The sequence below is a fragment of the Octopus bimaculoides genome, chromosome 6 (genome assembly GCF_001194135.2).
Source record: "Octopus bimaculoides isolate UCB-OBI-ISO-001 chromosome 6, ASM119413v2, whole genome shotgun sequence".
Lineage (NCBI taxonomy): Eukaryota > Metazoa > Mollusca > Cephalopoda > Octopoda > Octopodidae > Octopus > Octopus bimaculoides.
This window is the reverse complement of record NC_068986.1, coordinates 84,735,738-84,744,316: the sequence shown is the minus strand read 5'-3', so window position 1 is coordinate 84,744,316 and position 8,579 is coordinate 84,735,738. Positions and strand designations below refer to the sequence as shown.

The 8,579-nt window shown below is 36.4% G+C and overlaps 1 protein-coding gene across 1 annotated transcript in view; it reads right to left on the bottom strand.

The window, feature by feature from the left end:
- LOC106877401 (mucin-like protein) overlaps window positions 1–8,579 on the bottom strand; it is a 66,253-nt gene that overhangs the window by 40,454 nt on the left and 17,220 nt on the right. The window lies entirely within an intron of this gene.

Here is an 8,579-nt window from a genome sequence, read left to right as displayed (position 1 = left end):
CTACTAAGGCCTCAGGCCAACCAAAGTCTTGTAAGTGGATTTGGTAGACTGAAACTGAAATGAGCCAAGCATATGTGTGTGTGTGTGTGTGTGTGTGTGTGTGCGTGTGCGTGCGTGCATGTATATATGTATGCATGTATGCATGTGTGTGTGTATACGTTTGTGTGCTTGTGTTTGTCTCCCCGACAAAGCTTGACAACCGATGCTGGTGCGTTTACGTCCCCGTAACTTAGCAGTTTGGCAAAAGAGTCCGATAGAATAAGTATTAGGCTTACAAAGAATAAGTCCTGGGGTCTGTTTATTAGACAAAAGTCGGTGCTCCAGCATGGTCGCAGCCGCCAACGCCATCGCCATCCTACTGGAAATAGCTTGGAGACTACATGATGGTCTTGTCTTTTGTCTTCCCTGTCTCTGTCTCTCTCTGGCTGTTAATTCAATATCTGCCTCTGTCTGCTATGCTACATGAATTCTGTGGGGCTGCCATTTGACACCTTCCAAGTGGCAGATCATGACATGAACTAATTTAATACTGCTCAAAATAAAATTTCCCCCACCACCAGAAAATGATGATGCCTGGGACCTCTGAACCTTACCCAAGGAACCAGGCAACTGATTTACTCTGTGCGCTTATAGTGCGGCCCTCGATACCTGCCATGGAAATGACCAGTAGAATCCGTGTCGTTCGAAGCACGCGTTCATCAGTGACTTTAGGTTCTGATACTGAGTTTGAAAAGTCTTTAAATCAGGACCAACCTCCTCAAGAACCTGTAGCAAATCAAACCAGGGATATTCCCGAAACTGACGCTCAGGATCACCTACCAAACCTATCTCAAAGAAATTAGAAATGCAAGACAGAAATGGACTAAGTTATGCATGCTTATAATTATTCAGCACTAAACCCAGAAACATCAACCACACAAAAGAGACCTACAATATCTGGAGGTGCAAAAATCCGCATAACAGGCTGTACATGGACAGTAGTAAACTAGGAGCTGTGAGACGTGATATCCTAAAAATTAAAAGACTAACTGACAGCGAAATTGACAAAATAGTCAGATCAGTAAAAAGTCAGCTCACACTTATACTCACAGGCAAAAAGCTTTGAAATCATTAATTCAAACCAGCAAACTAGGGACACAGAACCCTAAGATGGTGGACCATTATTTGAAACTAAAAACACTATAAATGATCACGTCAGCAATGAACTGTTAGATGGAATACTAGAACAATACCTAATACAACTACATCAACCTTTTCCACGAAAGATCCCCACTTCCAAAATTATTTATACTAATAAGAACAGAGAAATAATCAAAGAAGTTGATCAAGCACTTGGCAAGATGATACGACAACTCCTTGAGAATAGTAGAGAAAATGCCCTCGGAGTGATTGATCAACTCATTTACTCGGCTGCTTATGTTCCAACTCAGAAATGCGTTATTAAAATTAGAGATAGATAAAAAAAAAGTGCAATGTATACAAACATCCTGCAAGAATAAACCAGCAAATAATTCAAATAAGAGCAGATAAATCTTTTCTACTTGAAGCAAGCAAAGAGAAAACTAATAAACCCAACAAACTAATAAGAATAATTACTAAACATGACCTTTACAAGAAAACAAAGGATACACAGATTGAATCCTCAAACAAAAACGACAATTAAAAACCAAACGACTGGCAAAATACAAAAGCGCTCAGCATTCCATAGACAAAACATACTATTCAAGAAGAACACAAAAGAATTCTATAGGGAACGGGAAAAATACTATTATTGTGAAAATACCTCCTCCCCAACAGCAAACTGAAAATTTTTGAAAAATACATTTGGCATAATCCAAAGAAATTTAATCAGAATGTACATTGGATCAGGGATATCGAAGAAGCCAATGTCCACCTTAAATATCAAGAATGGCAGGATATAACAATTGAAGAAATGAAAGCAACGCTCGCCAAGTCAAAGAAATGGAAATCCCCAGGTATATATAAGATTCCAAATTTTTAGCTAAACTCTTTAATGAGCGCTCACCACAACTGAGCCGTAGCACTCAATGAAGTCTCATGTCCAACCCTGCGAAATCCCCAAAGTGACTTACAGAAAGGATTACATATCTTTTGCCAAAAACAGAAGAAACTACTAGCCCCACAAATTACCGACCCATAACATGCCTCACCACCATATATAAAATGGTCATTGAAAATGGCAAATCCAAACGCAGAACCCTTAGCAACATTTGGACAGATTAAAAGAAGGCTTTTGACAGTTTCCCCATTCATAGATCATCAAGGCCCTGGAAATTTACAAGATTGCGCCAACAATTATGAACTTTTTAAAAGTAATCATATAGTATACAAATATCTGGCAACTACAGAAGGTGATGGTATCCAGCATTCTAACATGAAAGAGAAAATCCTCAAGGAATGCTATCAAAGGGTAAGAATGGTCCTATACTCAGAATTAAATGCTGCTAACAGAATTAATGCGATCAGTTCTTTGGCCATACCAGTAACCACATATAGCTTCGGTATTATTAAGTGGAGTGTCACTGACATGCAGAATATGGATGGAAAGACACGTAAAATGCTTACAAGTTACCGAATGCACCGTCCAAAATCAGATGTCGACAGGATTTATCTTCCAAGAAAAATAGGTGGAAGAGACCTGATACAGCTTGAACAATCCTTCAAATCAGCAATAATAAGCCTTGAAACGTACCTTAATAAAACAAGTGATGTCCTCGTATGAACTGCACTGAAGCATGAAGATTCCAAGCAAGCTTCATTCATGAAGCTTAGTAAGAAATTTAAAAAGTCTCTCGGCCTACAAGTTAACAATAAGAATGACCAATGACACCCAAATATTGACAAGTCTACAATTGCTTCTCCTGATTTAGAAATTCACAATCAGAAAGACCAACGAAATCCAAATAGTGATAAATCTATCATTGATGCACAAGACATCAAACAAAAAGCAAAGAAGGCTTGTATGAATAATATTGAAGACAACTGGAACGGTAAACACCTGCTTTGGAAAATACCCTAACCGCCTGTCCAAGGCAGATATTGATGAAAATCTAACACTCCAATGGCTACAAAGGAAGGTCTGAAAGGGGAAACAGAAGGTTTTGTTATTGCAGCGCAAGTTCAGAGCATACCTATCAGAAACTACCATGCAAACGTCCTTAAAGAAGGATCTTACCCCTCCTACAGAATTTGTGAAAAATTCACAGAGGCAATTGATCATGTTGTTTCTGGCTGCCCAGTCCTCACTGAAAAGGAGTACCTCATAAGACATGACATACTACTGCTGTACATCCACTGGAATTCTTTTATTCTTTTATTTGTTTCAGTCATTTGACTGCGGCCATGATGTAGCACCGCTTGTAGATACTACAAAATTAAATCCCATGATAAGTGGGACAGGCACCACCCAGAGAATGTACTAAAGGGCGGAGGCATCACCATCCTTTAGAATTTCCTAATACAAACAGACAGAAAAATTGACTACAATCGACCAGACATTGTGATCAAGGACTACAACAGAGGAACTTGTCTGTTAATAGATATGTCTGTTCTCAAGAAAGGAATACGAAAAGCTTTCTCACTATAAAGATCTGCAAATTGAAATCACAAAAATGTGGAAGTTTAGTACTACTATAATACCTATAGGAATTGGTACGTTGGGAATGATAAAGAAGAGGATTGAGAAGTATATTATGCAACTCCCTGGTAACCCCAACCTTGATGACTACAGCCAATATACTACGGAAAGCACTTTCCATCTAAAATAGAATGTGGTGATAATTTTTGCATGCATAGCAAAACAAAATTGCCCTTGCCACTCTTGGCCTCTGGAGGATGCCCAGTACTAAGCAGCTGAAGTAAAGTTATAATGAAAGGAAACCATACATAATAATAATAATATTTCAAATTTTGTCACAAGAGTAGCAGTTTGGGGGGAGGGAATAAGTCGATTACGTTGACCCCAATGTTTCACTAGTACTTAATTTTACAACTCCGAAAGGATGAAAGGCAAAGTCGACCTTGGCGGAATTTGAACCCAGAACGTAGCGACGGGCGAAATAGCGCTAAGCATTTTGTCTAGCGTGCTAACGATTGTGCAGGCTCACTGCCTTAATAATATAAATTATTATTACTATTTAAAATTTTGCCACAAGAACAGCTTGAGGGAGATGGGGATGAGTCGATTACATCGATCCCAGTGTTCAACCGGTGCTTATTTTATCGAACTCGAAAAGGATGAAAGGCAAATTTGAACTTAGAACGTAGTCACAGGCGAAATACCGCTAAGCATTTCGTCCAGCGTGCTGACGTTCAGCACTGCCTTGATGATGATGATGATGATGATGATGATGATGATGGTGATGGTGATGATGATGATGATGATGATGATGATGATGATGATGATGATGATGATAATGATGGTTTCTTTAACCGTCACTGAAGGTTCACATAAAGACATTGGGGACGGTACAGAACAATACAATGCAAACAAAGTGGGATTGAAACGTGTAAACAAAATAATAGCTACAAAACTTACGACAATTAAAATCCCCAAAAGAGAGAGACTTCCACGGCTGCTCGTGGAAACCCCACAAAAACCACGATCACTCTGACCTCTAGGGCAAGTGCCCTCTGCTCTTCATCTACCCTAGGTCTAGAGGTGCATGCTTAGAGTAGGTATGTTCACCCACCTTTTAACAAACTTACTGGGTGGAAGCACTTCCTTTTCTACTCCTAATTTCCTTTTCAAGTGATGAGGGCTTAGCCAAAAAGGAAACTGTGTTCATCCCTTTCAACCTGGTCCACCACACAACCTCTTTCGCTAAGGCCACCAGACAAAGAAATACTGCCTGCCCTTCCTGGCCAACGGAAAGCGGCGCAGCGATCTTCACGATGGACACAGACAGTAAGTCAGCAATGCTCGAGTGCTGGACGAGAGCATGCAAAACAGTTTCGTCGATCAGCGTGCATCTCAGACAATCCCGACTGACGTCACTTCTATGCCTGTAGAGCTTGACCAAAACCAACAATGACACCCCACCCCGCCAGTAGCACTGCTAAGTCGAGAATTTCTGGAAGTTATCCATAAGCCCCGGTCCGAGAGTCGCACCGACATCAACTTTACTTTCCATCCTTTCGAGATAGATAAAATGAAGTGCCAGTCAAGAGTACTGGAAGCGATAAAGTAATCCCCTCCCCACAAAACTGTTCTCAAATCAGAAACCATCATGAGTTGCTGGGAAGGGGATTGGCCGAACTGCTTGAATGGTTGTTGTAATTAACTCCTATGATCTCTTGATTTATATGTATTAAGAACAGTCTGTTTTTTCAACATTCGGCTTCTCTCGCCAGCGTTTCAAGCATACATTTTTCTTTGTCACCATCAATCACACTGTATCAATTAAATTTCATTTATTTTTTTCTAGCATTTTAGCTGTGAGCAAACTCAAGTAAACAGTCCTAGAATAATATTTCCTTAATTTTCACGCGTTAAAATGTTCAGTATTTGATTCAAGCTGTTTATTCCCTTAGTAAATATGCATTTGCATGGTTCGGCATTTATTAGATCAGCTGGTTATGATAACGATGAAATTTCTTACGCAAGTCTTAGTCTGATATTTTTGATATTTGTTACTGACGTTGTATAACAGAAGGCTAAATATATTCAAGTAGATATGGTATATGCGATATATACGTGCGCACACACGCACACACACACAGATAGATATGTTTATGTATATATATATGTGTGTGTACGTTTAGACATATATGAATATTACATAGACATATATAAATATTACACTCATATAAATATTACACACAAGTTAGATGTCAAGTACAATCGCAATGACAGAGGGCGAATGAAAGACATTTGCACATGTTTTGCGATGTGACGATCATTAATGTGGGTTGTTCAGGACTGCGAATTTGTGTAGTGAAGAGAATCGACATTTCATTAATTGAGGTGCATACAGAATGATAATAGCACATTTACACTCACTATCGCCGAAAAGAAAGAGGTGTGGAAGTACTTCTATGAGATGCTGTTCAAAGTAATGAATGCATACATAGAGTCTAAATCAACTAGATCAACAGTGACCTGTCATCTAATGGCGGTGCGGTACACACAGCAATTAAACATATCAAGGAAAATGAAATAGCTCATAGAACAACTAAAGTAGAACTTATAGAAACGCAGATGTAGATATCTCTCCCAAAATCAACGAGAAAACGGATGTTTTTTAACAACTGCTTCAAAATGGGCAGCTTCTCTGCACTGATAAATTCACATTTGTACCAATAAAGTTTAGTGCAAATTCAAAATGTTAATATGTGACTAATAAATTGGAGAGGTAAGAATACTTTCATTGTATAAGTCCTTTTGACTTTTGTTGATTTTCCCGTTTTATATTTTTGATTTGGTCACATATCATTCAACCACATATATCATTTCGCCTAACGCAACAGCTTCCAAGCTTCACCGCTAATTCAGTTCTCAACTAAATTGCAAATGTTAACAGTTTTAAAGAGGACACCTCCTCAGCTACACTTTGGCATAAATAGTCTAAGATTTGATTCAGTAGAAAAAGAGTTACATTAAAATATATCAGACCTCAAGGTGGGTAGTAAGGCTGATGTTCATCTTCAATTAATATAATTTCTTTAAATTTTAAAATAAAAGTATACTTTCCTTAGGCTTAAATGATAGAAAAATGCATGAAGAATTCAGGATCGTTAGTCGCATTCAACAGAAATTAGTAGAAAAAGTTATGAGGTAAAATATCATGAAATGGAAAATAAGTGAGGAAGTAAATAAGTAACGCCTCAAGCATTAATTTTAAGAATATATTTTTTAAATGAATGACTAGATCCTAAGACGGCGATCTGGCAGACCTTAGCGCGCCAGTGATATGATTATCGGTAATTTGTGTGTCTTTACGTTCTGAGTTCAAATTCCACCGAGGTCGAATTTTCCTTTCGTATATTATTTTTTTAAAATTAAATATTTAATAAAGTTATTTTTAGTATGCTGTCGAATTAGGTTAAGATTAACTTTTATTATTTATTAAGAAAATAATTCTAAAGTGAATGTTTACACTCAAAGACCTCGTGCTGGCAGAACCATTAGAGCGCTGGGCGAAATGGTTCGCGTTGCTTTGTCTGTCTTTACGTACTGAGTTCAAATTCCACCGAGGTCGACTATGCCTTTCGTATATTTCATTTTTCAATTAAATATTTAATAAAATTATTTTTAATATGCTGCTGAATTAGATTAAGTTTAACTTTTATTATTAATTTTCTCTTTCAGTTTTAATTAAATTACTTTCTGCTTTTCTTTTCTTTTTAGTTAATTATTTAAGCAGGCTAGTTCATTAATGTGTTATATGCTTCAGATATATGCATCTAAATTTATTTGGGCAGGAATATAGTCATTTTTGGCAATGCCTCCTGAAATCTGTCCAGAAAAGGCATTGTCCATTAAAAGTGCTTATATTCTAAATTTACTTTTTAAATTTCAAAATTAATTGAAAGGTAATTTTAACTTGTGTATATCTGATACGCTTTTATAATAACTGTTGTATTGAATAATTATTGATAGATCTAGATTAGCAGCAGTCAGTGCTATTATCACCAACTCAAAATCTATGTTATTTAAGGTGAGCCTGGTAACTGATGGTTTTGGGGTCTTGCTGTCTGTAACTTTTGGTGAGCCATGGTACAACCAATAACATGGCAAAAATCCCTGCCATTAATTTGGCGTAGATAGGTAATATCAAATAATTCAATCACAACATATATTTAAATTAAACATGAAAGAAATTGAAATATTATCTTTCAGTATTATATAAGGTAAAATCTTAAATTATCAATTGACACATTATTAATTATCTTGTAATAGCAATGCCTGAAAAAATCATGGATTACATGGAAAAATGCGTGCATGAAAAGTAATATTCTTAAGATTATAGACCTGGACAAGTACAGGACAAGTTATTAATCCTGGAAAAGCATAGGACAAGCTATTTCTTCTAGTAAAGTAAAGAATAAGAAATTTTTTACTTAAAATATTGCATCTAAAATTAAAATTAAAATTTGAGTATCAAAAATCATTTTATTATAGTTTAAAAATAACACTTAAGTAGAATTTGGCTAATAAGTGACTTATTAGACAAACTTACAAATTAACTGAACAGTTTTGTACAATATATTTAAAAGATGAGAACTGTAAAGAGTGATAAATTAGAAGAGCTGGCATTTTTTGCTGCAATATTTTAAGTAAAAAGTTTCTTATTCTTTACTTTACTAGAAGTAACAGCTTGACCTATACTTTTCCAGATGTAATAACTTGTCTTGTACTTTTCCAGGTTTATAATCTTAAGAATATTACTTTTCATGCTCGCATTTTTGCATGTAATATATATATATAAATATATGATTTTAGGGAAAAGAACCAAGGTTCATGAACTCATCGATGAAAATCCACTGTGACAATTTAATTTCAATTTTTTATAAATTGATTTTAATTGAGTCTTTACCTGTAATTTTGGATTTTGTCC